The sequence below is a fragment of the Helicoverpa zea genome, chromosome 23 (genome assembly GCF_022581195.2).
Source record: "Helicoverpa zea isolate HzStark_Cry1AcR chromosome 23, ilHelZeax1.1, whole genome shotgun sequence".
In the NCBI taxonomy this organism is placed as follows: domain Eukaryota; kingdom Metazoa; phylum Arthropoda; class Insecta; order Lepidoptera; family Noctuidae; genus Helicoverpa; species Helicoverpa zea.
The window spans coordinates 8,473,580-8,496,212 of record NC_061474.1 but is presented as its reverse complement, the minus strand read 5'-3'; the positions used below and the strand labels follow the sequence as shown (position 1 = coordinate 8,496,212).

General features: G+C 37.1%; 1 protein-coding gene across 5 annotated transcripts in view; it reads right to left on the bottom strand.

Moving 5' to 3' along the window:
• Positions 1-22,633, bottom strand: part of LOC124642078 (C-terminal-binding protein) — an 87,581-nt gene that overhangs the window by 12,472 nt on the left and 52,476 nt on the right. For all 5 annotated transcript variants that reach the window (XM_047180375.1, XM_047180379.1, XM_047180378.1 and 2 more), the window contains one exon: positions 9,624-9,869. The gene's annotated coding sequence lies outside the window, so the exon portion shown is untranslated. The remainder of the gene's footprint in view (positions 1-9,623; positions 9,870-22,633) is intronic.

Genomic DNA, 22,633 nt, shown 5'->3' with positions numbered 1-22,633 from the left:
CATAAGATGTTTTCCTTCACACATACCACATAAAAGTACAAATTCATAAAAAATCGGATATAAGAAGCATATTCTATGCACTCGATTATACGTTTGTCCCCTGAAACAAAAACCAAAACACTTAACCGATGACATACATTGAAAATAGTGGCAATAAGTTGCATAATGGTGACAAGAGCAACAAAAGCATCCTACCCACGTTGAAAGGCTCGCTTTACGTTTAAATACAATGCATTATTGGCAGCACTTTGGTTTATGCGTTTTGTTTTATCGTGAACGCTTGACATTAGAATATAAAGGCGCATGCTGTGTTTGAAAATCCGGTATAATGAGAGCAGTGTGGTTCTTTTGTAGTGCGGTCGATGGAATTTCAATAGGGAATTCGGTAAAACAGCTGTTCGATCCAAAAAGTTAAGGAACTGCACTCTATTACACAACAGTAAGAGTACAGAAATTCCAAAAACTCTCGCTACGTTGCTTTCCAGATTCCAAAAAAATTTTTTACCTAATATCAAAGATGATAGGTGGATAAAACGAGGAACTTTGACCAACTTTTTGAGCACAGACACAAAAGCAACTTATTAATATTAATTTAAAACTTAAATCAATATTAATTTCCACCACATCTCATCAACCAGTTGAATCGTGCCGTTTGTAAGAGGTTTGTACATATAACATTTACAATTTACATTCCTGTGCAAACTGATACACTAAACTGAGATATAAATTATAGATCCCAAAATTATCTAAACACCCGTTTAACATAGCGGTTAAGCGCTTCGCTCTCTACATACGATCGTAGTACCAAGGTTGGTCTATGCATAAATAATACATCCTTTAACATGTGTAATGTGTATACGCTAGTTTAATAATTTCAAACACACAAAATATAACAAATCTCAGTGGAACAGCAACTGAAATCGATTGACCTACATTCGAAACTTCTGAAAGACAATCGTGCATAATAATAAAAGTAAATAAATAAATAGTTGGGAGTAGACTTCCTCACAAACTATATAGGCAAATCGAAACCGCTGAAAGTTGAGAAAAGTTGATATACATTGAAGATTGTTGAAGAACAACAACTTAGCACTATTTGACTTTGTCAGCATATCCCACTAGGAGTTGCGCGAAACAGTGTAAAATACGCGTAAGTCATAGATAAACAGTATTACAACTAAACAAACGTAGTAGCCATCAAAATGCGGAAGGTGAACGGAATGCCAAAGGGATTCAAACGAGTTTGTTTAGTATACAAAACAGCTGTTTACGTTCCGTGTGCATCGTTGCTGATAAAATATAATGTCGGCATTGCATAACTGTTGTTGCTGCATTGAATAACCGATTGTTTATTTCTGCATCATTGATGTTACGGTCGTGACCTAGCCAGTTGATGATCTGACGACTTCAGAACTGCCAATAAACTAGTTGATCTTATTGCAACTTTCTTAAACTTACTTTTACGTTACGACAAGAGATAAGAGTTCTTCTTCAAAATAAGATTTAAATCCATGGTAATGAAAGGTATGACAGTGATTACAATAATTAGATAATTATATACTAACGTCCACATCATGTCGTAGCCTTATAGCGAGCCCTGACAGCTCAGAAAACCACAACAAAATAAAATGAACTCTGAAACGTATAGGACCATCACTTTAACGGTAGTGTTCCTAATGTCTTCAAGATCGATAGCGCCTGTAACCGATCACATTTATAATGATCGTGCGATCGCCAAAGGACCGACAATAATGTATCGTAAACTAGAGTAAAACTATCGTATATCGCACAAGGTTAGCTGATCTCGAACCCGGATCGGCGCTAAGTGCCCCCAGCGTAGCCGGGGCTCTCGGCCACGCCACCACATACGGCAATAAGTTACATTTAACGATCGCAATACCACATATGTAGTAGGTGGCTCACTGGCTATGTACCGAGAGCTGTACCATCCACATTGCCCGAATTGATTTTATTACGCGAACGAGATGGTAGGATAATTCTTTGTGGAACAAGTTGAAGGGATATTTAGGTTGTCGGTTGATATTGATACACTTACTTTCAGACTTAGGTCTAAGATATTATTAGGTCATTTTTACATGTAAACTTACAACCGACCGTCTATTGTTTTGTGTGCAAGAAAACGCCATTTTAAATATTTATGAGCTGTAAGAACTTGAATTAAATTATAAACGTATACGTCTGTAAGATGTGTAAACCTTGTAATAGAAACACAAACCCTATTAGACACAGCGTCTACATCGTTTGTTATCATTCTGTTGAAGTCCATTACGTTGTAGTAGAGGCTAATATTAGAATTAGTTTGAAGTTTAATCATTGATCTAACTACAGTGCATTCATCGATAGCAAGTATTACAAGCACGCCTACAATTCTAATCGGCCGTTCCATTCTGATAATGATTTTTGTACCCACACTAATTCTCATGAAATGAAACGTACCTAGTCACTTTTACCATTTTACATTCAAAAGCTACCAACCCCGTGTCATGTGAAATTCCAACCTTATGCGCAAATTAGATAAACAGACGAAACACATACTTAAATGAAGATAACTGAAACTAAACCCTTAAATGACAAAAGATTCAAGTAAAGTCATATTTAACAGCTATTAATTACACAAATACTAGAATAATAGAGGAACTGATAGGCCGTAGTGCAGTTGTCTCATGTCATGTCGAGTGTGTGACTGACCTTCGAAGCTATTGCATAACTCGATGCGTGGCTAATGCGCTAACTGATATACGTATGACAGTACAACTTGGTTCACACAGCTTTTTAGGATAATTTGTTGTATTAATGACCGTGAGACTTTAGTTATTTTATAATGTACGTTGATAAATACGTAATATTCAGGCATTATTGTTATAAAATATTACTCAATGGGGAGGGCACAATATATGCACAGCGATGAAAACAAAGGGAATATATTTGACGAATAAACAGTAAGCTAAAGCGAACACTCTCTCGCGATTTTTACCTCGACAAATGGCCACAAACGAAACAGTTCTAATACTTTACCCCATCATCAATTAAACACCGATGACAGTAAAATTCAAGTACATAAAAAGAAAAAAGGTTTTTATGATCATCAGAGCAGTATATAGAAAGACACAGAAGGTGCCGCAGGACTCTGAAATTCAATTAACTTTTGATGGCACGAGACGCAGGCACTAGGAGCTAACATTATTTATGCGAGAACGTAATCTATTGGGCCAACATGTAATTTTATGGGCTTTGAGGCGCCGACAACACGTGTTTCGTTGACACGTTAAGTAGATTGTGTTTTTTGTGGTAAACTTGATGTGATAAACTAGATAGGGTAAGGTGTTATAGAAAGTAATGACTTTTTGGTTCAGAGGTAACAAGAAAGATCAGTGACCATTACTTACGGTTTAAGGCGTATTTCTAAGAAGATAACAGTGAAAGAGAAACTAACCTCCTTCCTATAGTCGAATATAACATAATTTGAGAATTGTTCCTAAAACTTTTAGTTACTCAAGCAGATTTGACATGGAGGTTTCAGTGAATTCCGGCTTCGTATTTAAAATCAAGTTTTCTTTTAATTGATCGATTACTTTTTCAACCGTTAGCATAATTGGCCATTAGTAAGAAATCAATAAATTACGTGATAATCAGCAACAATAAGCAGAAGAAATAAGAGTAGCCTCTCTACTGTGAATTATATAACAAGACAATACTTTCTCACCTTCCAAAATTATAACACACCACAAACTAGTACTTTCCTATCTAAGCAAGAACACCAAGAACCTACAGTTATCGAACGAAACAGTATCACTTCACAGTGTAAACAATACCGCAGCACGGTGTCACATACAACGGCACATTTTCATGTCAATAAGGAAGCTACAGCATTTCCCTATCGCCATGGGAAAGATAGGAATCGTGTCAGCTGCTTTTTCCCTTCGAGTTGCGATTGTGAGTCAACAGAGGAAATAGATTGGATTAGTTACTGTTTGTAGGCGAGAGAAGTAATACTGTGATGTTATTATTGGGATTTGGAAAGTTCAGATATCGGATAAGACTGTGATAATCGTAAGAGTAAATATTAATTGCATATCTTTTTGCATTTGCATTGCAATGCATTACAATAGGCATGATGACAGTAATCAAAAATCATTAAAATAATATATTTATTAAATTAAACTTGAAGCTTGGAATATAAAACGCGCATTGTTTTCTTTATTAATAATGTGATTAATATGTATTTTTATAAGATAAAATTACGAAATAAGGCAATCCGCCATGATATCTTGAACACCAATCAGAGCTCGTGACGTCATCTCTCAAAACAACTCGCGCGAAAGCGCGCGAACGTCACATTTCGTTATTGTGAACTTCCACTGCGATCTTTGTTTTTAATTAATTAATTGTTTATAACACGAGTTATGGAGCCCGGATTTATCAAGGCAAACAGCGTTAATTTGGCCTAGAATTGATATCATAATGGTGGGAAAGTTTTTGGCATCAAATAAAGATTTTTGTTCAGCTGAATTTAGAAATGTTAAAACTTCCATGTAAGTATACTAGTTTAATTAAAAAACAATGAGAGATGAAACCTAACCTCGAAATAGTTATTTACATTGTAAACTATGCTAGAATCTAGAGAACTATGTAATAACTTACATCAAAGTGATCTTCACAAAAATAAAGTTGTACCCTGGGCAATATTGCTTTTGAATCTCGCCTTGCAAGTTTAAGCCACTTGTTTCGTATTTTTTTATTATGAGGAACGTACACAAATAACTTATCAGGAGTTGTTTTGGATGTGTTCTTACATTGGGGGACTCCACAACACCTATGCCCTTTCGAATTCATATTTAATAACACAAAAAACTTAATTATTGCACGAGCGTTGTTTACAAACTTGCGTCTTGTAATTTCAGTCGTGACGTCACAAGTGACGACATGACACTGACAAGCGTTTTCGCGCCGGATTCAAAGTGGACAGAGAAAAATGCAATTATTTGATAAAAAAACTTCGCATTTTCTTAAAATTAATAATTTTTCATATAAAATAGACGTATACCTACATCATACAAAGGAATTTAAAAAATTGTCATCATGCCTATTGTTTCGAATGCATAAAATGTTGCATAACGATCATTCCAGTTTGCAAAAGTACTGTGAAGTGAAATGACTATGTAGTTCAAGGTCAACAAGCCTTTTTAAAATTATTTACCCTAAAACCAGCTTCGGTACTATCTCCGCTAAAAGGGTTGGTACTTATATGGGTCAAGGTCAAACAAATGCATTTTTAAAAAGGTATGATCTGGCGCATTACCTTTTAAATCGCGTTCTCAGCTGGAAAGAGTTGTTTAGAGGTCAAGGCGAGCTAGGTGAATAATAAAAAAGCAACTTTCACGATCCCCTCGCCTCGGTACGATACCATCTGCGCTATTACACCCAGACTATTGTGAGGTTCTAAGAAACTATTGGATCATTTGACTTGGTGAAAGCTGAAAGATATGCTACTTTTAAAAAGAAATGAACCAGTTTAGTAAAAAAAGTGTTACATAATTTTGACCGAAAATTTCACTCAAATTACACAAAGTGATTAATAACTTTTACACTATTTTATTACTCCGACCTTGATAAGCTCTAAAACTACGAAGCCGGTCTTAGAAAAAATATAAAACAGCGATTTGACGTTTTTATAGTCGACCATGAACTCGGCCTCAAAAGTTAAGGGAACTATTACACGCTTAACGTTGTGGAATTAGCTAAAGGAAAAACTCGACACTCGTGGTCCCACGCAGCATTTTTCCGTACATTTGTAAATTAATCTTTGCAAGTTCTAAACGAATGTGTGTAGCCTATGTAGGTCACCAAATATTTCCGATGTCGGACGACATGGTGCAGAATGCGGACGTTTCAAAACTAGTTCAAGTGGTCGAACAAAGGACATACCAAAACCATTTTAGGTCAAATATTTTATTTATTCGACGGTCATAGTCAGATTCACTTACTTTTGTATTACAGCGAATATGGGGTAGTTCCAGTAATCTGTATTTAGCGAAACTATAATTTCTAACATAGGATAAGCAACCTTCAATTAAGCAAATGGAATTTACTCATTTTAATAAGACTGTCTTGTTAGAACGAATTATCATGATAGTTTTGCTAGGAATAGAAAATAAGGACTACGAATTACTTTTAATTAAATTATAAATTCATCACTACAAATGTGTTCACACAACAAGTGGAAATTCTTTAGCTAAGTCTTTCTATTTAACCAAGGTTGATAAAGCTCAATTGAATAAACCAATTTGTGAAATATAATTTTTAGCAAAACGAGCAAGAGAAGCTCTTTGGAAACTCATAAAGTATCGCAGAAATTCTCTCGTATTTTATCATCAAAAATATAAAGTACTCCGCTCTTTGAACGTTAAGTATTTTTATAAAAGACCTGCCTTTGGCGCTTTGATGGTTTATACTTGCGATATTTTATCCCCCGTGGTCAAGAACGCCGTATAACCGAGATTTTTCTCTTGTATCTCATAAAGAACGTTGTCCTTGTATGTGAAATATTTAGAGAGCTCTCAGAGCGTGGAACTCGAATAAATTCAGGCCAACGAATAGCGATGGGAAAATGTGTCCTGCAGAAATACACGAGATACTTGAATGTCGGTGAAATATTTTATCTGCTGGCCCTCTTGTTGATTATCACACGGAGTAGTTATATTATTATTTAACGTGTATCGATATCGGTTAGCAACAACACACTGCACTTTATTTAATACCAATTATACAGTCACAGTCACTGATTAATACATGTGATGTGAATATAAACATGAATGAAAATGTATAGATAGAACTTATAATTTATTACTTACTGCGCATTTATTCAGTCCGTTCACAAGCTAATGTGATATAAATAACTATCGTACGTATATTGGATAGCAAGATAAACATCTATCTTGGTAACTCACTTGTAATATTTATCAGACAGGATGTTAAATCACAGGTGCGGTGTGAACTAATTAGATTTGTATTGTGTCTGTGTTGGGCGTTATCTTAAAAACTGTTACGAGTAATACAATGATAATTATGTCAAATGAAAGGGAAAACGTGTCTATCGGGTGCATACGCTTTAACGATTTGAACGAGAGCTGCCAACTCGTATTTGGCACGTGCTGTATAATAACGGTAATTGGTATTTAATAAACGTAATAACGTAGCACTATGTGGGAGTGTGATATTGTTGGATATTTCTGGCATACAATACATTTGAACGTGTAAAGAAATATTTGGACTAAACGACTGAGTTGTTTTCTTTGAATAGTATCAGATATTTTTGTCACATACACGTGGAAGCCGTATTTTCAATAAACCCTTAGTTATTTGTTGGCAAAGCCATAACAACAATAATTACCATCACCGTTTTAAAACGTACTTGTATAGTGTATAAATAGAAATCGAAATAATGATTACTAGACGTTGGAACAAATTCAAAAGAAACATTTCTACTACTAACTTCTATTGATTCGCTAGTAGACAAGGAGACTCCCGTAGGCACAGCCGGCTATCTTATCTCGACGCGATATTTATAGAGTACACGAATGCTCGTTAAATTGCACCTGTGTCGTCTGTTTATACGCCACGTTTAATATTTATTATGGAAAGGTCTAGTGCCAGTATCGGTCTTTGTACCGAGATGATGCATACAATATTAAGGTGACTACTATTTATACATACAGAGTATACAGACGGTCGACGACAAATTCAAGCAATTCGTATGTTCTTTTAAGGTACCCGTTATTGAAGTTTTGCATTATGTATTTTTACAAAGCGAACTGTCGACATGTACTTATGATGAAAGTATAATCAACACTCACTTTTACGTCAAACGCTTACATATTACGATTCCGTAACATAATATTTTTATGCAACCGGCTGTCAGAGCAACTCTCGCATTAGTTGGACATTATTGCAGCCGTCATGCAATATTTGTCGACAGATGAAGCTATTTATTGTGCAATAATTTAATAGAATTGCACTGCATAGGACCTTAATGACTTTGCAGTCTGCAGCGAATATCACGTACCCGTGCTAATTAATGCAATTATCATTTAAATACAACACAGCTTAATAAACGATAAGGTTATTACAATGTCTCACAAGAAAACTGATAATAAGCTCATAGCGAGGAGACAGAATATAAACACGCCGTGTGTAATAAATAATAACACGTTTTTTATCGTGTGTGGTGAGCAATTGCTTCATTCAATATTATTATCGTTTGTACCTCGTGTACAATAAGTTATCGTTGTTGAGGCGTACAAACCAGACTTGCCAGGTGGCGCTAAACTGGATGGGGCTGTTTCACAAAACTTGTGTGAACGAAAAGAAGAATATTGGATTGCTAACAAGTGTATACGAATACTTGTGTATATGAATACTTTTACTGGCAATAATATAAAACCAAAACTGATTGTAGTGTAGCCGAGGCCACAGTCAGCACAAGATAAAGAGGACCAGTTCTCATTGTTATGGCTTCACAATTACTATAAGTAAAGAATAAACTTAAGTTTCAGATATATCTGAATAGTGAAACCCTTTATAATTAAGTAACCCTTTATAAGGTAAGTAGGTACTATATAATAAACTCAACACATTTTTTCTCAGATCTCCATAATGAGAAACTTGTTTTCTTGAATAGGGCAGCTAATCTTTTAGCCGTTAATGTGATTGATTAAGGCGCCTTCCGTTATGATAATATAATAAGTACGTAATGTGTCAATTAGCAGTGATTGAACGCCTACATCCTTAATCAGACTCAATTATGTTTTTGCCTAAAAAGTCGTTGAACTATTGGCTAATAATAATTTAGAGCTTGATTGCTGAACAATCTCATTATGCCATCTATTTCACTGCGTATTAACATTGCTTATATGTTTCGATCAATTTACATCTATAACTTCATTAGACCAAGAATTTGGCTTTTGAAACTGACTCTACACACTTTAGATTACCCACACCATAAATGATTAGGATCTTAAGTTTCCAGTTTAAAAGGTGTAACTACGATAGTTACGCGTATACCAAAAGCGGGTATGGCGTTGTTTAAGTGTAATTTGATGGCATTAAGCATAATAGCTGCCGACAGGCGAGATAGTTAGTGGTCACTCCGTTAATGGACATAAATAGGCAATACCAGAGACAAGCCTAAAAGGTACGGTGTAGTGTTTTCAAGACAAATTCCTTTACTAGGTGTTTGGATACCAACTTGGCAGCATTTTGATGTGGAATCCCAGATATCGGGTATTCTACGGTATGCCAGTTTTTTGTACGCCTCCTAACATGTCCTTATTCTAATCACTCGCCGCCTTTTAATTCAAGTTTGACATTCAAGATAGCTATACTTGCATACTATTTGCAATTAGACCCATTGTCTTACTAAGCATCGGACTACTTGTAGCATTATTTTAAGGGACTGGGCAAATCCCATAGCAATTGTAGCGCTAACTGCGTTTTGTCTTTTGCTTTTGGTCCTTCTTTACCTACATTTTATTCTTTTGGTACATCAGCAATTAGGGAGTAACTGAATCCCTAATTCTGACTAAAGGATTGAAAGTCGAACTAACCAGCGCTGCTCTTGTGATGTAGTCAGTCCGCGATCACCGCTCCATCGGCACACCGGCATTGACTTGACGCCTGCGTCGGCGCCACTTCGGACGCTCGCACGCACACACACACACTGGCACTGTCACTGGCACTAGGCAGCCGGCACGCACACACGCACACCACACTGTATGGACACACGGCACGAAGGTAGCGGCGTTGCTTATAGCAACTTCACTGATCACTGCGTTTGAATGCTTTCACTGCACCTGTAACAAATGATGGATCTTATTAGTTTTTTCGATTATTTATTTGGAGTTACATATTAAAATTAATAGTGAGATTCTCTCTGAATTGAGCAAGATCGAATCAAATTCACGACATTTTCTAGATGCTACAACGCTTTAGCTAACTGCGATCTGTACGTCATAATAAGATCTTTTAAAACCAAAGGTAGATCCTACCAGATATATTTCGACATAAAGGATGCGTCATGTCGAAATACCTTTATGGGAAAGGTTAAGAGAAGCGATGATAAAGGTCATAGCAGAAAGTATAAAATGATACATAATACCATTAAAGTACATTACGTTGGTGGTCTAAGTCGTTATTTAGTTTAACGTGGCCGCGTCTGGCCGTAGCCGGGATCTCGTCGACGTAATATTTTACGGTCTATAAACAGCGACCGGCACAACATTGTCGGTTTAGTGCCGCGGGGCATTACCTGCATTGTTTCCCTACAAACTTACACGTACAGTATTACGGCATGAATGCAAGTATGTGTAAACACGGTAAGCGATTTGGTGCGCTATAGATGGTGCGCTATAGATGGTGCGCCGACAAAAGGGGATAGGAAATGTGCGTCGTTAAAATAGGTCTTTAAATACTGGCAGACGAGCTGTCTTTTATGAAGACACTAGAACTGTATTACTTTATGTCCTTTTAACATTTTAAAGCCATCAAAACATTAAACATACAAAAGTCAGAATAGACCCTGAGAATTACGATAACAGAAACATTTCATTAGCGAAATTAAAAACTCCGTCGGGTCTTTAATGTTGAAATAACTACTGAAGATATATCTGACAGTTACTTCAACTGATATTTAGTTTACAAACATTATTCAATTACAAAATTAAAACCTTACGTTCCATCAATTTCGAAATTGAATGACTTATGAGCAACATACACGAAACTATTTTTAATTACCACCCACCGCTATGTAAACATGAAAAACGAGCGCAAACTACAAAATTAATCAGGTCAAGCAACCAATCAAAGAGATCACTTCGTCCATAATCCCTCTAAACTTCGTATCAACTTCGCTTCGGAACTGAAAGTTAGTGTGCGCGACTGCACAACTTACGGAGCGGAGGCGAGCCGTTGTAACTTTGTAAGCCTGAAGTAATATACTTAAATAGCGTCCAAGCCATTTTACAAGCACAAAAACAAGTAGAAACTACTAGACTAAACAGGTCAGGGTAGCAAGCAAACTGCAAACAGATCACCGATTCATAAAATTCCTCGCGAAGTTCTCATCTACTTCGCGTTGCAACTGAAAGTTGTGAGCGGGAGTGTACTAGAGAGGCGTGTACATCTGAGCCAAGTGTGCCGTTGTAATTTCCGTAAAAAGCATCTGTCGAGACGAGGGAACAACTCGGCTGAACATTGCAGGCACAACTGTACGACAAACTTTTAATTGAAAGGACCATTGATCGCGTCACGTGTCACGCGATAGGGTCACTGCGGTCACGCGATAGGGTCACTGCGTAATAAACTTATTTCTACGACAATTGGGATGATAACAGTCGTTTTTAGACATAACAAACGTGATATTACAATAACGTAGCGTACGTGTCTACCAATTAACGGTCTACAAATATAATCGCTTGGAGGTCATTATACGAATAAGATATATTACAAGCGTTCTGCAACACACCTAGATAATGATGTAAATTCACAGAAATGGCTCTTTTAGACTCATTTGAAATTCCGAATTCAGCGTTGTCTAAACGCATATCGCTTCCAGATTGAAAAATAAAACTGGATCTAGTGTAAAAGTTGCGAGTTTTATGGACTTTTTATTCAGTCCGATTTTATCTTCAGTGGAAACTAAAACTGCTTAGGTATCTACAGCTTATTTACATTGTTTGGGGAATGCTAACATTAGCATACAATCATCTATCTTGAAGTTGATGCAGAAACGTATTTTCAAAACATTTTAGTGAACCTATTTAACAATGAGTTTTCTAAAAGCTTTCGAAAGCTTTCCTTTTGAAGCTAACAACATAACGTTTTAGAAACTAAGTGCCTTTTATAACAACTCATGTTAGCTACAGCACATTAGTGGAACATGACAACTTTGACACACGACTGAGTTGATCAATCAGAAACAGTTTTATATGGACAACCCTGAGCCTTATGCGGTGTAAGATTACGTACCGTTCCCAAGATTTCAACAGTTAGTCAGTTAACTGTAAAAACATTACGTTCAATTATAAGATAAGTGCTGTTGATAAGGATATTGAGCTGTCAGTAAAGCCAGCTGGTTGAGTAATGGACTCTGTTATTTTCCAATTTTACAATGAATCAGTTTGAGTGGCCTGCCTTTTGTTAGATGTGAAGATAATAAGTACTTCCGTGTGTTGTTCTTAAGAGACTGGTTTTCTCAATTTCCGTATTGTAATAATTGTACTTTCAATTATCGCGGTAATTTGCGGTTGACGTACTTTCTTTTCGTGTTCGAGTTTATGAACAAAATAAAATTACTGTGAATATGACTGTTACCAGTAATAAAATAGCGAGTGTTTTTGTTTGAGCTCGCCGCTTTTATTCCGTTACGTTTAGTTTTATTCCGTTCATACATCTTAGTAGAACCACATCCTCAGGCAGTGTTTTATTTGCTGGTTTCTTTCAAAGCAAAAGAAATCTGGAATGTAGTGGGAATTTCGAGTGAACTGAAAGCTGCAACCCTTCGCTCCTGGTCGTACGGTCGCGTAAAGACCGCATGCATCTTCAACGGTGGAATCCACTCCGGCCGAATTGCCGTCCCGGCAGATATATGTGTGCAATCCACATCGCTATCTGTTTAATTAACGTTGGGAAAACGTTTTCTTATCGTCGAATGGCGATGGTTACTTGAAACCGATAAATTGTTATTGCACCTCGGGTCGTTGGACTATCGATTGCTGAGGTTGGCTTTGCGAACTTACTGTTCTAAGAGACAACGCCGACTGGTTTTGGCAAGGCTTACTCTGATGCTTGTGGCTTTCCTTTTATGACGTCACAGAGACGGATATTAATGAATCATATTAGATTATCTTACAATTATTATTTTGATAAACTATCAAGTTGGCAAGCCAAAACGAAAATAATTAATAATTAAAACCACATATATCCCTGTTAGGAACTCAGTTTAAGCAAAAGCAAACTAAAATGAACTAATAACTTAAGTACATAAATATGAAACTGAACTCAAACAAACGCTTACGAAATCGATCATTTTAAGCGAAGCCATTTTCCATGAACGTCAAATAAAACCCCTTTCACCGGCAACATCGGAGATATAGGAGCGCTTTGTCCGACCACAGCGAACTAGTCGCCGATATTATCAGATGAGGGAGACACAGACCCGGTTCCGAAGTAGATACACTGATTCACCGTGTACGGCCCTGATAGCATTTTGAGGGAACACTGTAAGCCTCAGTTCGTTAATTGGAAAGCGATGTTTAATTACAGATATCTGTGTTCGTCCTTCCGAGGGTAGTCGCACAAACATGATAATTTACTGGCGTACGATAATCTTTGACAAGCGATCCCTTTGAGACGGTATTGATTGCTTTGCTCCCAGGAGTAATGTAGGCGGATAAGACAATGACCAATTACCATTTGATTAATAACGCTATACAAGCGTACGTGCTGAGGTTTTATTGATTCAATACACGGTGGTGATTGACTGATGGAAATGTACTTTTTCTTGGAAATTCGCACGTAGTTTGAACGGGTAATTATCGTAGTAATTAAGTACGTTAATGGGATAGTAACCAAACGAAGTAGTTTCACGGAAATGGTTAATTACAGTCCCATAATATCGTAGAGCAAATGTTCGTTCAGAATTACACACTTTAATTGATACAATCATTCTCCATTTCTGAGGTGAACCAACGGTTAACAATTAACGTTTTAATGCCACAGGAGGGTCAAATTATGTATCAGCGTTTCTACATAATTTGGGAATAAATATGTACTATCGAATTGGAGAAAGTAGGTCGTATTCGAACTCCTAAAACAAAACTGAAACTGTGTCGTACCTTTTAGATTGCCCAAAAATACAACTCCTCAAACCGACGAAAATTTTAATGTTACACAGCTCAGTACTCTTGGATAACCAAAAAGTGAAATCGTTCCTGATAGGGACCCCTAATCAAAATTCCGTACAGCAAGATCACAAATTGGATAACACATATCAAATACTTTGATTACTGAACCAAACGGCACCATCAGTCCATGTACCACACACTTTTGATGAATGGAACATAATTTCTCACGATAGAGATTACACGGCGACCTATTTCCGAAGTTCCATCCGAATTTCACTCCATCACGGTAGGTGGATACAAGACGGATCAATTTGAATATTCAACGGTTAGCGAACAAGAGTTTGATAGTCTGGAAGCTTTCTGTTATAGACCAAGCAAAGATACAGGCAAACTTTCGCCTTAGCTTGTTAGTGGGCGCAGATGAGGTAATTCTACATAGTTTGGCAGTTTGTGGCGTGCATTCTTGAGATTAATGAAGTTACATATTGATGCATTGTGCTTGGTGCCAACAAGTATCATCGTTAGGGGGTAGTATAGAAAATAGATAGAGATATTTACATTTGTTTGATGTAGATTATAGACCGCATTAAATGCTATATTCAACTGTTTTCAAAAAGGAAAAAAAAATAAGAAAAAGTTTTCAAAAAGCCAAAAAACATTTTTCGTTACGTTAATGGATGTTGTTTAAATCTTTTGAGTGATTGTATCTAAAGAAAACAAAATTTGTAAAGAGGGAAACCAGAGAAATACTTTGAATAATCATCAAAATGAAAAACGTAATTTTCTTTTGCGATACAAACAGGAAAAAGTCGAAACAATACGAATTAATTACAATAATAACAATTCATAATTAACAAAAACCTCCGAACAAAACTAAAGTACCGCAAACTTCGTTGTCGGAGACGTAACAAGAAAAAAGTTGTTTACTCGCTTGTTTGTGTAGGTCCGAAAGTCTCAAAACTCGGGGGTAGTCGGACCAAAAGTCGACACGCGGGGCGATAACATTATTTCCCCTTTACATTTACCATTCGCCTCCACAAGTTGAAACGGTAGTTCGATAGTTACACAGCGACCGACTAACTTGCGACGAGAATGGGCAGAAAAAACGTACTGGAAGCGGCCACGCAAAGAGAATTTTATTGGCTCTTTTGTGAAGATAAAAACCCAATAGATCAATTAGTTTTTGTTTCACTGGACTCAATAAAGATGCTATCGCCTCAATACAATTCTTTTGGAAGATCAGAGAGGGCTTAAACGCTATTAAAGTTTCAAAAAACTACTTAAGTAGAATCACGGTCTGCAAAGACAAACTACAGAATCGATTCAGTTATTATGTATGAAGCTTCAAGTAATAGTGTAATGGTTAAGATATATCTTCAATACGTATTCATACACGAAGTCGAACAAAACCTCAATACCAACAAAGCAATGAACCGTGTATCTCATCTAGCAACACAACATCATAGAATCTAGTTTGCCGAGTGCGGGGCGGACGAACTTGCAAACTGCGCAGACTGTAGGGCGAGGGGAGGCGAGAGAACGAACTCGCCCGAGTAAACTTTCTCCTCGAGGCCAACGGGTAACTTGTGACGTGTCATAATCTTACTGCTCCTTCCATACCACGAAGCATGCATATAGTAGAAAAACTGTGGATTTCCATCTGTCACTGTTGTCATATTATTTGTTTTTCAGAATTGGGATTTTCACACTTTGTAATCTCCATGTTCAAAATCGGTTAGCAAAAACCCATATTTGATAACAATTTTTCCTCCATCTGATTCAAACGAAAGTCAAGACGATTTAGCGAATAAAATCTATAATGCCATGGTACAGATTATGTAAGAGTTACGCTCGATTGACCCTCAGCGGGGACATTGAGGCTACTTTTTATCAGGAACCGATTAAGTGGGTGCTCCAATGGCGTTGGAGGCTCTTAGATTTGGCGGAGATCCAGAAACACTTAGACCCTACATAGTCGTGAGGCTGTGGATAAAACTAAACCGGATTAAACTTATGGTTATTGAGGATAGTAGTGTGACCCGGTTAATTGGCTTCGCAGAGATCCTTCTTGATTAGCTTCGTCCTTGCGATCGATGAGTTAATGCGGCTCAACGATTTTCTTGATAGAACTTTCAAATATCGAATAGAGTGGAATTTAAGACCGAGTATTGCAAATACAATGCCTGAGATGAAGCTGTAGCCTCATTCGAGTAAGAACAGATATTGATTTAAGCCCCGCTCCATTGTTTGCCAGTCGGTTCTGATGTATTGTTTTAATTAAATCGTAGTACTGAATATTTGGAAGGGAATAACACAAAATATACTCCAAAATTCAGTGCTGCGCAGTCTACGTTCCTAGCAATACATGTTCAATACCAAGCTTTTATTCTATAACTTGTTTGAAACTATCGGGAATCGCAATTACATTTCACATTTGTAACAAATTGTAGTTTGCAACTCAAGACGGTTCAACTTTCAAGTGTTCTACAAGGAAGGAAGCGAGCAATAAATTCTCAATATTCTTGTTAGCCGTATGAATGATGACATCAGTCGTGTGACACGTTCATATTATGTGCATGCGCCGCGCTATAATGCGTCGGAATAAAAAGCCCAGTCATTCCAGATACTGCATGATTCACAGTGCGATTATGCTAATTCCGCTCTCAAATGGCTTCAATGGATCTTTTATGGCTGTGAAGTTCATGTGAAAGAATGGGTTAATTTCAGAATCTTAAATTCAATGCTTCTTTTTGATACTCATTGACAGTTTTCCGAACCAGTGGTTAAAACAGAACAAACTGGAACATTGAACATAATGAATGACACTTATCATACACATTTTTTGACACTCCAGCGCTCATTTATTCATGTGTAAGAATGTGACATTTTTTTCTCGACTAAACAGTCTTTTGAGTTTAAAAAATAAATAAGCTAGAGCCTGAGCTCGTGAAGTGTACAAATTAACAAGGTTCGCGTTTGTTATTTCTAAGGTATATTAGTTAGACAATCAAATTATAGGTAAAACAAAAGCATATTCTAATACGTACGTGTTCTCATAACATCCAAGTAGTAGTCCCGTGGGGGAAATTCGACATAATTCCTACAAATTAGACAACAATCCTCGTTTAAAGGCATTAAGAGAAGAGAGAGCTTCGCAAAGTTATAATGAAATTCACGAGCAATAAAACTTCCCTTTTGACTAACCCCTAGATATACATTTGAGAACAGGGCTGTCTCTTTGCCAAAGATATTGCTAATTTGCTAGAACATGAACATGATTTTACTGAGACTGCACTATCCGTGCTTATAAAGCTTAATTGATAGTCTAAACTCTAAACAAACAAAAAACATTATATAGCGACAACTAACACCGAATATGACAGAAATAAAAGTTTTTCACAAACGAGACTACACATACACACTACACATTACCTGCAACGGTCAAAACTCTCATATTTGCGCAGAGTGCTCACGAAACGTTGCAACAAACAGTACAAATGTCACAAAAGAAAATTGTTATGTATTGTCCAGCAGCCCTGAATTCGCGTTAAGTTATGAAACGGGAGCGGGGCGACCAGACGAGTGCCAAACTAAGACAAAGAGAGACTAACTTCCATTAAATCTTTTGCAACAAAGTTTACCGTCCCCGCTGACTCTTGTGTGTACCCTACCTATCTATGTACTTACTAATAACATATAATACAGGAATTTCATGAACTTTCCAGTAGTTGGGAACAAATTTCTCATAAGGTTTCAAACAACTTTGTGTGTTTTCAAATGTGTTATTTAGGGGTTTCAAACTGCAGATAAGGGATTAGTTCTAACTGAAGCATTAAGGAGGAAAGGTTACATTTATAATTGCCAATTTCGATATCTAAATTGGTACAGCGAAGGGCTAAACGGTTTAAAATTTGCATATTTCAGCGATCATTTCCGTCCTGAATCATTCGTAATGTTAATAAGTTGATAGGACACGTTAACCCTTGATTATGGAAATGTTAACATACGTAGTATTTGTACGCGTAACCGGCATTTGTAATTTCTTTTTTCGTACTTCGCGTGCTAGTTTCTTCTTAGAGTTTTTGTTCAGTTTATATTAATACAATAAATGAGATAATTTATGTAAGGAATACATGGATATCCGCGCATTATACGAGAATTAATTATGTAATTCAATTTATATGCTGCCGATAAAGTGCGATAAGGCGGATGATTGGATAACTGTTTGCTTAACAAGCACTTCAATATAAAACGTTTATCTATTTATAGTTATGACAACACATAAATAACAAAGAAAAATGGAGGGAAACTCTTGAAGATTACTAATTACTGATGACCGTTGAGTTATTGGTGTTTAATATTTTCATAAAAATATTGAAGTACTTAACTAAAGAACTTTATTTGTTCATATGTTTTATTCACTTTAACAACTGTCATAAAAAAACAACTATTTATATTCATTATTACATTCACACGTAATCGTAAATAGCATAACTACTTCATGTCTCAACAATTAAGGGCCCGTTTACTCATACATAATAACACCTCTCTTAACATTAGGACCCCTCACACTACAGATTTCACTCTCCTAACGTACATAGTGTAAACAGAATCAAACTCCGTATGTATAGAGCAAACTCCACATACAAATTCAGTGCAAAGTCTTAGCCGATGTAGCTCGGTGTAGGGAACCTGAAATTTGGCCAAAACTAAAGTAGTTTAAGTTAGTTAAAACTGTTGGATACGTGTACCATGTTTTTGACGGATTACTTGTTCGTAGAGTTTCATAAAGTCGACTTTGAACTGGCGAAGTTGCGAAGTTTACGCCGGAGCAAAACTCTGTGCATGTGTATTCATTGTGGTGTGGTAATACACTATAGTTGGGTATTTTGTAGCCTTGTAGGAATATGATTGCAGGATTATGCCTGCAAACTAAACATTGAAGAAAGACGACGATTAGTTTTAAAACTTAGACAAAGACTAGACAATTAATGTAATTTGCTATTAATTACATCTACAAATACACACTACATTTAATACTACAATAACAGAATAGTCTTCTAAACCCATTTCATACAGAGAGAGGACAGCCATTACCCATAATACGCCATTACGTAGAACAATACAACGAATAGTCGAAACGAGTTCAATAGTCGCGTACACGTAGCTATGAAATCTACGTACGTATAATATAATAGAGCATATCTATTATATGAACTGTATAGGAATATAGGATATCTATTATTGCGTCGTTTGGACGAAGGCGCGCTTTAGATAGGCGCAAGCGACTGTCTGTCTACAGTTCTGCGGCGGTTATCATACCACATGTTAGAAGGAGTATGGTAGGATATAATATGCATACGAAAATGAAAACGCGGTTCTTTCGTTATTCAAAACGCAGATTTGATATTCTTTGCAAAAATAGTTTGGTGATTCGTTTTTAGGGTTCCGTAGCCAAAATGGCAAAAACGGAACCCTTATAGTTTCGTCATGTCCGTCTGTCCGTCTGTCCGTCTGTCCGTCTGTCACAGCCGATTTACTCGGAAACTATAAGTACTACAGTGATGAAATTTGATGGGAATATGTGTTGTATGAACCGCTACAAAAATATGACACTAAATAGTAAAAAAAAGAATTGGGGGTGGGGCCCCCCATACATGTAACTGAGGGATGACATTTTTTTTTCGATGTACATACCCGTGTGGGGTATCAATGGAAAGGTCTTTTAAAATGATATAAAGTTTTCTAAAAAACATTTTTCTTAAAGTGAACGGTTTTTGAGATATCAGCTCTCAAAGTCGTAAAAAGTATGTCCCCCCCCCTCTATTTTTATAACTACGGGGTATAAAATTCTAAAAAAAATAGAGGTGATGCATGCTAATTAACTCTTTCAACGATTTTTGGTTTGATCAAAGTATCTCTTATAGTTTTTGAGATAGGTTGATTTAACTGTAATTTACGGAACCCTTCGTGCACGAGTCCGACTCGCACTTGGCCGGTTTTTTACCTTGTATGTTCAAATCGAACTTTCTTAATTTGCTTTTTGCGTTTCATTAGAGGTTTAAAACCAGTATATCTAAAAAGTATGTATGACGAAATTGTGGAGCCCGGTCACCGTACGGGGTTCAACCAAACCAGGGTGAACGAAATAGAGGATAACAACACCTTCTAAAAAGCTCACCTTTAAACATTTGGCTAACGTAGAACATGCGACACGAAACTGCAACAACACGAATAAACAGTTTGCACAAACTTTACTACAACTTTGATAAATGAATTCGAAATATTTCGCACGGATTTATGCGGTGCAGTTTCCTGGTTCACTACCTAGTTTTTTTATTTTCTTTTTTTGCTTGGACGAGAGACAAAATTAGGATAAAGCGCTTGCATACTTCTACATTTATTTTGGTTAAGTGTTCCAGTGCGCTACTAAAACTCGTTTTATGTCGCTAAGTTTAGCTTGCACGATCCTAAACGGTTGTTTTCGTGTCAACTTCGACAACAATAGTCTTTGCTTCTCGGCAAATTTTTGAAAGTTGTCGAAAAAGGTAATTACGGTAAAAAGTGGTGAAACAATCGTAGTATTTGTGCGAGTCTCGGCGGGTACAGTAATTTGTCGTGTAAAGTGGGACAGGGCGCTGGGCGATTCGAGCGGCGGCGTGGCGAGCGGTGAGCGTTCGATCGCGGGGACGCGCAGAGGTCGTTCACCCCGCACGCTCGCGCCGGACCCGACGGCCACGTTGCACTGCATTTTAAACGCGCTTCATTACTTTCCGATCTGTACGGCTGTTCAAGTGTTAGCAGATCAATAATGGTATTGTTATCATTATCACCTCGACTCGACACCCACTATTGTAGTTCAATAGGTATCTATTTGATAAAGTGCTTGTATAAGGCACGTTACGAGCAAATTATCATATTAACGACCTTTGTAGTCGGTTTATTCCACCTATATTTTAGCGCGTAGCCAGCAGAAATGCCACGCATAAAGTATGATTAAAATAGACGGCTATTTTAAAATGTGCGCAAAATATCATATTTTTAGCCTGAAAACGAAACTGTAGAGAGTTTTGATAAATTATAATTCTGTGCAAAATGTACGGTGTACACGAGCGAGTGACGATGATAAACTATTCAAGTAACCGTTCAAATGTACAAATACGTTTTACACGTGTCACATTCACGTAATAAGCTGTAATGAAAACGCTCGCAAACGATTTTTCCTCATGGTTTATTTACACGTGTAGCCAATTATTATGGCGGAGGATTTAATTGTAACGTAGGGCAATACAAGCTTTACGGAGACATCGAAATTAATGTTTGCGTAAATACGTCCCACGTAGAGACGCGTGTCTTGGGCCCGGGGAGGGATCGGAGACGCTGAATATTCACGGTGGATGAATCTCAATGTAGATGCGATGAGATGGAAAACATCGCCAAGAGTCCTCAATTTAGATGCGTGTCACAATTTTTATACGGAGAAAGAAACAGTCCGTAAAAGACGAATAATAGTATCTACGACCCTCGTTTAAAATTGAATATCCACCCTTCTATTATCGAACACAGAAACAGCGCATTTAATACATAAAGGCTCCACAAACCCATTGATTCTGTAAACAATAGGCAATAATGAAAAGCGGGTCAGAGTCAGACAGGTGGGCGAGGGGTGATCTCGGAGCTTCCCCATCGATCCCCATCCTAAGAATGGACGCACGTGTACTCCACGCCCTATTTCAACTCTACATTACTTGAATGAACTTATATTTGTGTTAATTTGCGTAAGCTTCATATGAAGTGACATAGTCGTCGATGCGTTTGGAAAATTAAACGTGCATTAGTATATTGTTGCCGTATTTCTCTTTTTAAATCATTTGTTATATGGTCGAATTTGACCCAAAAACAGCAATATATTTTTGGTTGGCAACAGCACCTGGCAATATTCGGTGGGTATAATAAATTATACAGTACAAGTATACCTCACCTCAGTCGCGTTGGTAGTTAAATAACGTGTCCAATTTTACGCAATCAATGAGTCAATTGGAAATACGTCGGTTCGTTCTACGTACGTGCCTATCGATGGACATTGGCCCCGTTTCGAAGGCTTTTGTGCCGACGTTAAAACTTTTTTTTTACTTTTCCTGGTTCCGCGCGTGAAAGCAGCCGACCCGTTATTAAGGGTCTGCTAAAGCCGAGATGAATTGACCGGAAGGCGACGTGTAAAAAAACCTGGCAATAGAAATAGTTAATCGATTTCGAGCTGCTTAGAAATTTTCGCATGAGTTATTTTATTGTGCGCTTTTTTAGAATCTAGACTAATTGAAAGATTTGGTCCGACGCAAAAAAAAGTATTAAAACAACAGATTTTTTAACAGAAAAAAGCTTTGTCAAAACGCAGCTCAAATTGCGAAACTTGTAAAAATAAACAAAACGCAACTAAAAAAATGTCATAGTAAAACTAACATTTATATTCGGCATCCGTATCTGTATAGGTACAAGCAGCGCTGACACGGTCGCGTACGTTTTTTCCCGTGGCGTGTTGCGGCCAAACAAAACGAAGCCAGTGAATCCGGTGATTCCGTCCGCACGGACCGCACAAAGGAGGTACTAGGCGAGCGCACGCCATTGTTTGAAATTGACCAATTTTTTGTATCGCCGATTAGAGATAAATTCTGTGCTTCTGCACGCTGTGCCTAATGGCACAATAAATTCGTGGC